The sequence below is a fragment of the Podarcis vaucheri genome (assembly GCF_965113315.1).
Source record: "Podarcis vaucheri genome assembly, chromosome: W".
Lineage (NCBI taxonomy): Eukaryota > Metazoa > Chordata > Lepidosauria > Squamata > Lacertidae > Podarcis > Podarcis vaucheri.
The window spans coordinates 5,372,481-5,385,444 of record NC_138757.1 but is presented as its reverse complement, the minus strand read 5'-3'; positions in this window follow the sequence as shown (position 1 = coordinate 5,385,444).

Below are 12,964 nucleotides of genomic sequence, written 5' to 3'. Positions count from 1 at the left end.
GCCACCTCTTGAAACAATCCATCTTGTCTAAAATTTGTAATGATTGAAACAAAAATAACATTCTTGGCAATACATTCATCTTTATAACCGCAATTCGACTCAACAAGGAAAGCTTCAAGTTTGACCATATTTCTAAATCTTTTTTAACCTCCGTCCAACATTTTTCATAATTGTCTTTAAACAAGTTCCCATTTTTAGCTGTCATGTTGATCCCCAAATATTTAACCTTCTTGACCACTGTTAAACCTGTCTCAATCTGAAAGCTCTCTTTCTCAATCATTGTTAAATTTTTCTCAAGGACTTTAGTTTTTGACTTATTCAGCTTAAATCCTGCCACATGACCAAATTCCTGAATCAGTTCTAATACCCTTTTAGTACTAGACCCTGGCTCCTGTAATGTCAGTACTAGATCATCTGCAAAGGCTTTCAATTTGTATTGTTTAGCTCCGACCGTTATGCCTTTAATCAAGCGGTCCCTTCTAATCATATTTAACAGAACCTCCAGGACCGAAATAAAAAGTAATGGGGAAATTGGGCAGCCTTGTCGTGTCCCTTTCTCTATCTTAAATTCCTCTGTCACCACGTTATTCACTATTAGTTTAGCTTTTTGTTCTGAGTAAATTGCACTTACACCATTTTCGAACTCTTGACCAACCCCCATCTCCTGAAGATTTTTCTTCATAAAACTCCAAGAAATATTGTCAAAGGCTTTCTCAGCGTCCACAAAAATTAAAACTCCTTTAGTAGTAATGTCTTCCTGCAATTTCTCCAAAATATTAATTATATTCCTCGTATTGTCAGACAAATGTCTACCTGGGAGAAAGCCAGCTTGGTCTTTATGAATCACTTCCCCTAATACTTTTTTTAGCCTTTTAGCCAAAATATCAGCAAATATTTTATAATCCACATTTAGCAGGGATATGGGTCGGTAGTTCTTAAGTTGTGTCTTTTCAGACTTAATTTTCGGTATAAGTGTAATAAATGCTTCTTTCCACGACTCTGGCGCCTTTTCCCCCTCCAAAATTTCATTGCAAACCTCCTTTAATGGTTGAATTACCCAGTCTTTCAAAGTTCTATAGTATTTTGAGGTTAATCCATCTGGCCCTGGAGATTTTCCCAACTGCATACTCTGGATGGCACCTTCTACCTCCTGTTCCGTAATTTTGTGGTTCAACATTATCTTATTTTCTTGAGAGATTTTTTGTAGTCCATTTGTTTTCAAAAACTGGTCTATATCAAACTCTTTCTGGGGTCCTTGAGTATATAATTGTTTGAAGTAACTCTGGAAGCATTTTCTAATTTCCACTGGATTCTGAATATTTTTCCCCTCCACTTCCAAGTTAGTAATAGTATTAAGTTTTTGTCTTTTCTTCATCTGCCAAGCTAGCAATTTCCCACATTTATTTGCCGATTCAAAAGTCCTTTGTTTCATTTGTTTAATTTTCCATTCAATTTCCTGATTTATCATTTTCATATATTGCATTTGGGATTTGATGTAACTTTATTTTTCTCAGAATCTCTTGTGAATTAGGTTTCACTCTCAATTTCTTCTCGCCCTCTTTTATTTTTTCTCCAATTTTTTTTTCTTTTTTCTCATTTTGGGCTCTCTTCTTTAATGAATTCTGTTGGATCAGAAACCCCCTCATAACAGCTTTACTTGCATCCCAGATTACTCTTTTTTCCACATTAGTTTTCAGATTTATCTCAAAATAATCTCTCAAGGTTTTTTGGGCCTTCTTAGTTACCTCTTGATCGCTAAACAAGGTGTCTTTCATCTTCCATCTGAAGGAACCAGTTGGTGTTAATTTCATCTCCATTTTCACGGCATTATGGTCAGAGCACGTTTTAGGGCAGATTTCAACTTTTCTAGTCTTCGATGCTAGTCCTCTAGTGATCCAGATTTGGTCAATTCTTGTCCATGTCTTTTGGGCTTCAGAAAAGAAGGTTCCCTCTCTTGCCAAGGGATTCCTAATTCTCCAAATGTCAGTCAAATCCATATTGTCAGTCATTTCGAAAAAAGTTTTTGGTAGTCTACCATCTTTCGTAACTACCTGTCTCTGCGACTTGTCCATATTTGTGGATACCACTCCATTCATGTCTCCCATCAAAATAATGATGTAGTCCATATAGTCCAACAAAGTCTCATGCAACTTTTTATAAAATTCAGATTTCCCCTCATTCGGTGCATATACTCCAATTATTAAAAATTCTTCTCCTTGAGTTTGAATTTCAATTGCAACAAATCTGCCTTGGTCGTCTTTAAAAACAAATTTCGGTGAAAGGCTCTCTTTTGCATAGATAACTACTCCTCGCTTTTTAACTTTATCTGATGAAATAAATTCTTGACTCAGTCTCTTGTTGATCAATATTTTCCTGTGTAGCCTTATCACATGTGTTTCCTGTAAGCAAATTAGGTCCAAATGTTCCTTTTTCAACAAATGAAAGACTTTTTTTTCCTTTTCTCCGGGGAATTCAGTCCATGAATATTCCAGCTTAATAGTTGCAGAGACATGATGTATTTAAGTTATTTCCCTCCAACTGCTCCCAATAACTCCTCTTGTTCTGACGGTGGTATCACTTTCTGTAGTTTGTCCAGTCCCAAAGGTGGTAATACTTTGTCTAATGCTGCTAGTCGTGAGGCTCCTGGCTCTCCTTCCACTCCTTTTTGCAAGTCTTCTTCGTGGTCTCTCAGAAATTTTTCTTTCTCCTCCACTGATCTTATTTTAAACTTTTTACCTTTAAAGGTAAAAGATAGGCCTTGAGGGAATTCCCACCTAAAAATGGTTCTGTTTCCTTTCAGCAATGACACCAGATCTGTATAATTGGACCTGAGGTCCAAAAGTTGTTTTGGGATATCCTTAAATATCTCCACTCTTGAGTCCTGAATTATCAAGGTGTTCTGGTAATGCAGGTTCAATATTTTGTCTCTCTCCTCTTTTGATCGAAGGGTGATCAAACAGTCTCTCACCCTGTTCTTTCTCCCTTCTCTTCCAAGTCTGAAAGCCTTTAGTATCTTGAAATCTTGCTTATCATCCAATTTCCAGAATCCTGCAAATTCCTGTGTCAAAAAGTCACTTAAATTCTCTTTCTCAAGCTCAGGTACCGCCCTGACCCTTAAGTTGGTCTGCTTCTCCTTCAATTCAATCATAGACAAAAGTGCCTGGTGGGCCCCAAGCTGCGACTGATGGTCCCCAAGCTGTTTATTTATCGGAATTATCTTTTCTTCTACTGCCACTGCTTTTTCTTTTGCTTCTTGAGCTATCTTTTGATTTGATGCTGATTCCTGCAGTAACTTTTCAATTGATTCTGTGTTCGAGTTCACCTTCTGGCTCAAATTATTAATACTTGTAGTGTTCTGGTCAATTTTATTTTTTGCTTCAGTAACTTGTCTACTTAATTTATCCAAAGTTTCGTAAATCTTGCTAAGAACTGAAGTAAATCCTTCTTCTGATGTCATCCCCTTTGCCCCGGCTTGTGTTGAATCTTCCCCTTGTGGTACAGGGGGGGCAGATGCAGATGCCCTGCATTGCTGCAGTATTGCACGAGTCTGTTGGAGTCTAACCTTGCCTGATCTTGTTGTCTTTTCATCCACTTTTGTTACCTTCTCATTCATGGCACTTTATCTCTAAGTCAAGGTCACTCCCACAGTCAAACTTGTTTTTCTGTAAGACTTTCACAGGTTGTTTGTAAATGGAAAATTCCCCAACCAATTGTAGCAATTTCAGTAGGCCTCTAGGGGGACACAGTAACAGTCAATAATAATGCAACAAAATGTCTTGTCATCTTTTCAAAAGCCCCCCTTCAGGAAAATAAATAGCAGTTTCAGCTGTTTCAGAGTATCTCACTTGCAGAGTTATCTAGCAACAAGTTACATTGTCTTTAAAAAGTGCAAATTCTCAATGCAACAGTTCAATTTAATCTTGACAGTCCGTTCCCAGGAATTAAATGGTGGTCTTAAGTCTCTTTCCTTTTCCTTTCAAATTTTTAATATAAGCAGAAAATACTTTCTCTTCTTCCCTCCCTCTCCTTCAACTCAGGGGAGGAATTCCTCTGGTTTGACGTTTGGAATTTAAGTCTTTTTAGCACTACTTTCTCAGTATTTAGCTTGAACAGTCTTTGCTTTGATCTTTATGCAAACCGGAAGGTGGACTTCCTCTTTACACCTTCCCGCTTCAGTGCCAAATTATTCCTTATTTTCCTTTTCGTTTTCAGTCTTTAAACTTGACCTACTCACGGGTTGTTGTTTATCAGCCGAATTGTCAGAAGAAAAAAGGTCAGTGCTCTCCGGCAACAGTTGCACGGCTTCACTCCACGGAAGTAGCGATCGACTCTCAGCACCGCGCCATCCCCCGTTCCGCTCCAGACCCCCTCACGGGGTTCCCTTGCAAGTTGGGGGGGCGCTTTTGGTGCCCGCCGAGTCCCACGGTCACAGGCTTCATCCGCCTGTGATTTCAATAGGGTCCCCGCTTCGCCGTAGCGGCAAGACCCGGTTTTCCACGGAGCTTCTCCCTCCGAACTAGAAGGAGACCGCCATTGCCGATGGCGCCGCCTCCGGAAGTCCGCAGCAATAAATTTCTTGGCCTTTAAGGTTCCACAAGACTTTCAGATTGTTCCTCCAAGTCACAACTTTGCCAGCCGCCTTCTAGACTTGTATGATTCTGGAAATTGAACACAGGACATCCTGCAAGTGCCTCACTCAGCTAAGTGCTTGTGTGAACAGGACAGAGCCAGGGCTCTCCAATCCGCAGGGCTGAACAGCACTTGGGGACACAGGTTGATAAACCGTCAAAAGATTTATGGCTTTATCTGCTGTGGCAAAAACAGTCCCTTGTTGTGTCGCAGGAACCCCCCCCCATTCAGTTTGCACAAGCATGACACACACATGACATATGCTTCCTTCAATAAACTATTGAAAAGCCTTCCGTAAATAAGGAAACACTTTAATCGTAAGTCTATCCCCACGGAACCCCGTTCATTATTTTCAGTGCAGGTAGACCAATTTCCCCATGCAAATAAACTGCTGTGCTCCAGCCAATGAGCGTAACTGAACAGCGCCCCTTGTGGTGACCAAGCAGGTACTACAGGGCCAATATCTACCTCTCAATGACTGTTGACAGCTGCTAAAACAATGTATCCGGGTTTAATTGACCGTGACTGATCCAATCAAAATGTATCCAAGTGTTTCCTTTTGAGTGAAAGTGTTTTTACCTCTGTAGTGTTTCTGTTATAAATTCATAGAAAATCAGCCATACATCGGATCTGTACTGTTCCACTTTTGTTCTGCACCTTGGGAGAAGGACTATCAAAGGGGGGAGGCTTGACATAGGGCAGCTGAAATATACTCGGAGTCGAGTGTGGATTTCATGCTCTTTATTCAGCTCATCAGGTTGCGGATTCACTTCCACCTGGAACTGGATTAGGTGGCTCCTGCAGACCAATCATACTGCTGCATTGTTCTAGGACCAATCAGACTGCTGTATAGTGATCAGGTGGGATTGCTATGAGGAATTATAACAAATATAGAGTAAGTCATCTGTGTCAGCAATGAAAGCATTGCGTTGACTGGGTTTAAACTATTTTGATATGATTCTTGATCAATCTACACCTCTGCATCCCTGTTCCATCTCTCTCTCTTCACAAGTCACGTACACAGCACAGTTGCTTAGACAGGCAGGTGTCCTGGGTCATCAAAGGTAGTGGGCAAGCTTCTTTGATGTAGCTTTCTGATATGGTAATCTTAGGATGCTAATCTTAGGGCCAGGAAACAGATCTCACATGAAGGTGATCTTATCATGTGTATTGCTTGTTTATCACCTCCGGGGTTGCCAAATGGACTCCTTTGTAGTTCTGTTAATTAGTTTTGGTGGTTTAACTTGTCCCCACGTGGGTTTGTTGAAATGCTCAGAAGAAATCTGATTGGTTCTTACAAACACTCTGTAAAAAGTTATTTTGTGAATAAAACTACCTGGGCCAGGGGCTGCACACAGACAAGCAAAGAGAGACACGATTATACGCACCCTTCCCAGAGTCTTCTTGGTTCAAGCCTCTGTGTGTATTCTTATTAATCAGAGTTCAATCCTTCCTTTACTTTGTGAACGCCTCACTGCTGCCTTTTGGATCCTATTCAACTCAGTACATAACACCCCTCCCCTCTAAGTTTCAGTCCTGCCCGGGAGGTCGCATTCATAGTCCTCAAGGTATGCCGGCGGCCTACGTGTGCGTTGCGGCCTGGGGTGTTCCCTGGTCCAGGGTTCAGGTTCTGGCTCGTGTTCCAAGGATGCTGGCTGTGATGGGGCCATTTGGTCTGGCGCAACCGGCTCGCTCAGTCGTGGCTCTGGTTCCGGTGTCCTTTCGGCCTCGCGGGTCCTCTCTGTATTTACTGATTCTGCCTCTCCTGCTGGCCCCTCCTGCTCTACAGGCCTCGCTGCCCCACTGTTCCCTTGGGACTCCTCTGACCTGTCCTCCTCCTGGTTTTCGGCCGGGAATCGTCACCATAGCTGGTCGCAGTGGCGGCGCCAGCATTCCCCCCCCCCCGTTAGCACCTCGTACGACACGGGGCCAGTGACCCTGGTGACTGTGGCGGATACCCATGCCGGGCCTGCCCCAAAATTCTTTGCGTACACTGGGTCCTGAGCCATGAAGGTCTGGGGGTTCCTGCCTCCCCCCACCACTACCTCATCCTGAGCTCTATCGGGGTGAAGGTGGTCCAATCTGATTGCAAGGCGCCGGCCCATCAGTAGTTCAGCAGGGCTCCGGCCAGTCGTTGAGCTGGGGGTGCTGTGCTAGAAGGAATGTGGCAATGCGGTACTCCCAATCCCCTTGCGTCATGCAGCGGAGGGTGTCCTTGGTGGTCTGCACCATGCGTTCTGCTTGGCCATTGGTGGCAGGGTGGAAGGGCGCCCAGCAGATGTGGCGGACGGCATTCTGCGCTGTGAAGGTCTGGAATTCTCCTGACGTAAATGTGGTTCCGTTGTCTGAGATGAGAGTGTCAGGGAGCCCGTGGGTTGCAAACAGCCTGCGTAGTACCCGGATGGCTGCGGACGTAGAAGTGGACGGTACCAGTGCGACTTCCAGCCATTTGGTGTAGGAATCCATCACTATGAAGAACGTTTTCCCCTGAAAGGGGCCAGCAAAGTCCACGTGCAGGCGTGACCATGGTGCTCGGGCAGACTTCCAGGAATGGATTGGGGCCCTTGGGGGATCTGGGCGGGATTCTTGGCAGGCCTGGCAGTGTTTGACCCAGGCCTCTATCTCTCCGTCGATCCCCGGCCACCACACATAACTCCTGGCAAGGGCCTTCATTCTCACTACCCCTGGGTGTGTTTCGTGTAGGGCTGTGAGGACTCTTTTGCGGAGGGGCTGGGGAACAACATGTTGGGATACTGCCAGGGAGATAAAGCCAGAAAATAGCTTGTGACATTCCAGAGCTGGTGCACACTCTATCAGCAGATAATTCACAGCAGAAGTTGCACGCAGGAGAGCATATTTACAAGTTTAGTCAGTGTTGGTCAGAACAAAGAAAAACATGACTGCGTGCATCAGTGTCTCCAGACACAGAGAGAAACGAAAGCAATAGGAAACAAACATCCTGTGAACAGGAAATGCGCAGACTCTGTGACTCACAAAGCCTGCTCCCTTTTAAGGTGGAACGGAAGTATCCTAACATCCTCCCCCTTTCCGTGTAACCTGTAGTACCTGTGGTTCAACCCAATTGCAACCTTCGTACGTAAACCTTAAGTTGTTCTCTGTTAACAACCTGAGACAACAGATCAGCAGGAATTTCATATCCTGCCATGTAGGACAACTGAATGAGTCCTTTCTGAATACATTCTCTTGCACCATGTAGCTTAATCTGCAAGTACTTGGTTCTTTGCTTGCAACTCTCCGAGTTCAGCAAAGCCAAACAGGATCTATTGTCTTGATACATTTGTATAGGACATTTCACAGAAACTCTGATGTCCTTAAACAGTTGCATCAACCATTCACAATCCATGAGTGAAAATGACAGAGCATTGAGTTCTGCTTCACAGGAACTTAGGCTCACTGTCGTCTGCTTCTTGCACAACCAGTCAAACAGGCAGTGGTTGTACATGTAGCATACTCCAGAAGTGCCTGTACCATCCGTGGTGTCACTTCCAAAACTTGCAAAAGCAAAGATTTCAAGACCTCCATTCTTCTGACTGGTGAACCTCAGCCTGTAGTGCATAGTCCCTTTCAAATAGCGGGCTATGCGCTTCAGAGCTTTCCAATCCTGAACAGTAGGATTGTTGGCATGTCTGCTAAGCAGGTTACAGCTTACAGCTATGTCAGGTCTTGAACATCTAGCAATGAAATTCAGCTTGCCTAGAATGCATCTATACAGCGTTGTGTCAGAAAACGCTTCAGCAGTACTGTCTATCTGGTAACCTGTCACCATCGGTGTGTCTGCTGGGTTTGCATCAACCAAATTCAACCTGGTTAATACATCAGCAATTTTCTGTGTTTGGTGTACCAGAAAATTACCTGCTTGGTCCCTCTCCACCTGCAGAGAAAGATAGTTGGATGCCTCACCAAGATCCTTCATGTCAAAGTGCTCCTTCAGCTGAGCTAGGGTGCTTTGGTACAAAGCCTGATTCTTCCAAAACATCAGAAGATCATCAACAAAACATAAACAATACAGTTTGTTTTGCCCCTCCTCTTTGACAAACACACATGGATCAGCTTTGCCCTGGTGAAAACCTAGAGAAAGCAATGTCTCAGTGAGTTTTGTGTTCCAACACCTGGCACTCTGCTTGAGACCATATAAGGATTTCCGCAGTTTACAGACCATTCCCTTCTGTATCTGCATTCCATCAGGTGGAAGCATATACAGCTCCTCCCTCAAAATCCCGTACAAAAAAGCTGTATTAATGTCATGATGGGAAACATGCAGTTTCTCCTCCGCAGCAATCTTGAGCACCAGTCGAATGCTCTCATATTTGACGGTGGGTGAGTAGGTCTCGTGGTAATCCTGTCCTGGTACCTGTGAAAAACCTCTGGCAACCAGTCTGGCTTTGTGTCTGACAACCTTGCCATTCTGGTCTGTCTTGGCCTCGAAGACCCATTTGCTGCCAACCAGTCTCATCCCTGGGACTACCGGTACCAGTTTGGTTCCTATTCAAGGAATCAACTTCAGCCTTCATGGCATTAAGCCAAGGCTCAGCATCTTTAGAGGTTAACTCCTGAACCTCTTTGAAGCTTGAAGGTTCCCACACCTTCTCTGAGCTACTAAGAACAGCAGTTGCTGTCTTAGCAAACTCATCAGCAAATCTCTTTGGAGGTCTGCCCTTCGTGGTCCTCTCAGATCTGCATACTAGATGCAAGTCTTCTGGACTCATCTCCTCTTTCTTAGGAGAAAAGTGACCAATGGTGAACAGTGGTTCTTCCAGTTCATTGTCAGACGCATCAGATGGTCTGACTGAGGCCTTTGCGCTTTTGTAGTCTGCTGTGTCATCACTGTCACTGACATCAGCAGCAGCGCCGCCCACTGAGCTGGCATCCGAACTCTGATCATCATCATCATCCTCAGCTTCCTCAACATCATCTGCCTTTTTCACATCACCTTCATCTTCCTCTGGGTAACTCTGGAAAATTCCCACATTTTCCCCCCACTTAGGATTGCACTCAACACTCTTTTTGAACTTAATGGACTTAGAGTTAGTCATCCATACCCTGTAAGCACCTTTTTCGTACCCCATGAACGAACCATGTGCCCCACGCTTCCCAAGCTTGTTGCTCTGTGGGGTGTGTACCCACATGTCAGAACCAAAGATTCTCATGTGCTTGATGCAAGGTTTCTTACCAAACATCTTCTCATAGGGAGTACAACCAATAGGTGATGATAATCTGCGATTATAAGTGTAAACAAAATTCGACAGAGCCTCCCCCCCAATACTTATCAGGGAGATTGGCATCATGCAACAAGGTTTTCAGTCCTTGCAGCAACGTTTGATTTGCTCACTCCGCAAGCCCATTCATCCATGGCGATCTAGGCGTTGACAAGTCATGCTGGATTCCCTTCTCAGTCAGGAAAGCTTCAAACTGCTGAGAAGTGAACTCCCCGCCCCGATCAGTAAACAAACAGGAAATACGTTTACCGTGCACATTCTCCAACCAAGCACAGAATGCCTTGAACCTAGGAAACGCTTGTGATTTCTGCTCGAGCATAAACACATGAATGTACCTGGAAAAAGAATCAATTAGAACCACGAAGTACCTTGCTCCTCCCAAAGAGGGGGCAAGTGGACCAACCAGGTCTGCGTGGACTAGCTGGTAGGGTTTGGAAGCCTGCCTGCTAGACTCCTTGCCTTTTGGAGCAACCTTCACCTTGTTCTCTGCACAAGATACACATTTCATGTGAAACTTACAGGGTTTGATGTTCAAACCCTCAACCATCTCTGGCATCTTGGCCAGTGCCTTCCAAGAGAGGTGACAAAACCTTCTGTGTGCATCGTGATTGCATCCTGCATGAAGAACTTTGTTAGTTTGTGCAACACAACAAGAATCAGCATTAGACACAGCAACAGCACCATTGTCATCATAAGTTATACTGAACAAACCATCTATAAACTTTGCATGCAAAATGTCCTCTTTGCCTTTCCTGATGACACAGACGCTCCTCTTGAAGGAAATCTCAAAACCACGCCCAGTCAGCTGTGGGACACTGAGCAAATTGTCTGCAGCACCTGGAACATAAAGTACACCTTTGATGGTAGTGTGCGGACTTGCCAGTTTCACAGTCCCTTCTCCTGCAATTCGCAACGTCTTTCCGTCAGCCAGGTGGATCTCACCTTCTTGAGGTTTGAAGGAGATAAAGAGATGGCGGTCTTTTGCCACATGGCGGGTGCAGCCCGAATCAATAATAAACCTGGCCTTGGCCTTTGGAGTAGCTTTTGCAGCAAGCAAAACCTTGTTTTCCACCGGCGTGGGCTTTTGCAGCTTGCCCCCCTGCTCCTGGCCATCAGACTTGCATTTAGCCTTTGGTGAAGCTGTGCCAGCAAACAAAGCCTTGTTTTCCACTGGCGTTGGCTCTTCACCCTCCCTCTGCTTCTGGCCATCTGCAGGCATCTGTCTCTGTTTACTTCTAGCCTTCCGGCCTCTGCAAAGGCGATGACCTTGGTTCTCACGAGAAACAGAGTTCTCAGCTGCCGACTCCTTGGCTCCCCCTGGAGGCTGGAATGCTGCCTGGGATGACATCACAGTCAGCTCCCCCTGCAGCTTGCAACCGGTGCCCTCAGCATCCCTGCATTCACTCACATTCTGGGAAACAGCCAGGACCTCCGATTTAGTCAAACTCTGGGCTGGGATGACTGGCAGATGGGCTACTTTCAAAGCATTCCACATCTTACGTGCAGTCGTGTTGCCAGCAAGCGTTTTAATCTCCTCCAGAGAGACGGACAAGACTATTACGTCCATGGCCCTCGAATTTTCGGCCCTCCATCTATCTGTCAGAGGAACTGGAGGGGCTTCAGGCACAGTATGCCACACTCCAAACTGACGCAGCAAACTTTCACACCACACAGCCCAGGTCTTATAATTGTGCCGATTTAACTTTGGGCACTCAGTGCCTTCAGAGGCTTGGAAAAACTCCATTCCAGCTTTTTACTTGAGCCGTGAGTCTTATTCACTTCAGAAACTTCTTATCTTGGCACCCATAAATCACGAAGCTTGCTTGGCGCAGCTCCCAGACCAATTAGGCCAGCCGGACATCAAAGAGATTTTGCCGCGGCAACGAAAAGCCTCACTTTCGCTTTCCCTCCACATACCTCTCAGCAGTCCGTCGCAGTCTTACTCTCCTATAAGTGCCGTGAATCTGGGCCCGTAACCTGTTGTTGGGATACTGCCAGGGAGATAAAGCCCATCATGGCCCCCACGTCGTCTCCGGACGATCCATCGATCTCCCGTAGATACAGTATCAGCAATTAGCGACACGAGCTCCAGAAAATAGCTTGTGACATTCCAGAGCTGGTGCACACTCTATCAGCAGATAATTCACAGCAGAAGTTGCACGCAGGAGAGCATATTTACAAGTTTATTCAGCGTTGGTCAGAACAAAGAAAAACATGACGGCCTGCATCAGTGTCTCCAGACACAGAGAGAAACGAAAGCAATAGGAAACATAAACATCCTGTGAACAGGAAATGCGCAGACTCTGTGAATCACAAAGCCTGCTCCCTTTTAAGGTGGAACGGAAGTATCCTAGCACAACAACCCTGCTTCCCCATAACAGGCACCCCTTGTGGGCCGACAGTTCATGTTTGCGGGTTGTGTAGCTGGCGAATTCTGGCCCGGGGCTGCTGCTGGGCCATCCCCTCCACACCCAGTCCAGGACCCGGGAGACGACCCTATCTTTCTTGGAATGGTGTGCAACTTCTTGTGCCTGAGTGGGGCGGTCGGGAAGCAGCTCCAGGCTCATAACCTCTTGCGCGGGAGCTGGGTCAGGGCCTATTTCCGGTAGTGGTAGCCTGCTGAGGGCGTCCGTGTGGCCCATCGCCTTCCGAGGGCGGTGAATCAGTGCATACTGGTAGCTGGCAAGGAAAATTGACCACCTGAGGATGCGAGGAGGCATTACTCTTTGTAATTGTTGCCTTTAATTGAAAAGTGAAAGTAGGACAGGACTGCCTTTGGAAAATTGCTTTGAAAGTAACATTGTTGCAGAAGTACTCCCCTAGAGGAGGTTTGGAATATAGCTGGGGACTTTCCATTACAAGGTCTGGAAATTCTTCCCATCGGAAAGGAATTTGAACTGCGCAAGTGACCTTGAATTGTTGAAATAACAAAGCAATGGATCAGGATAAGCCCCAGCTACAGTCAACAAGAAGTAAAACTAAACTACAACAAATACAACAAAGAAGATTATCAGTAGTAGCACCGCCTGTTGTTGAAAAAGAAGATACTGGACAAATTGCTGCAAAAAGCACAGGTGCGGAGGAAAATCTAAGTGCAT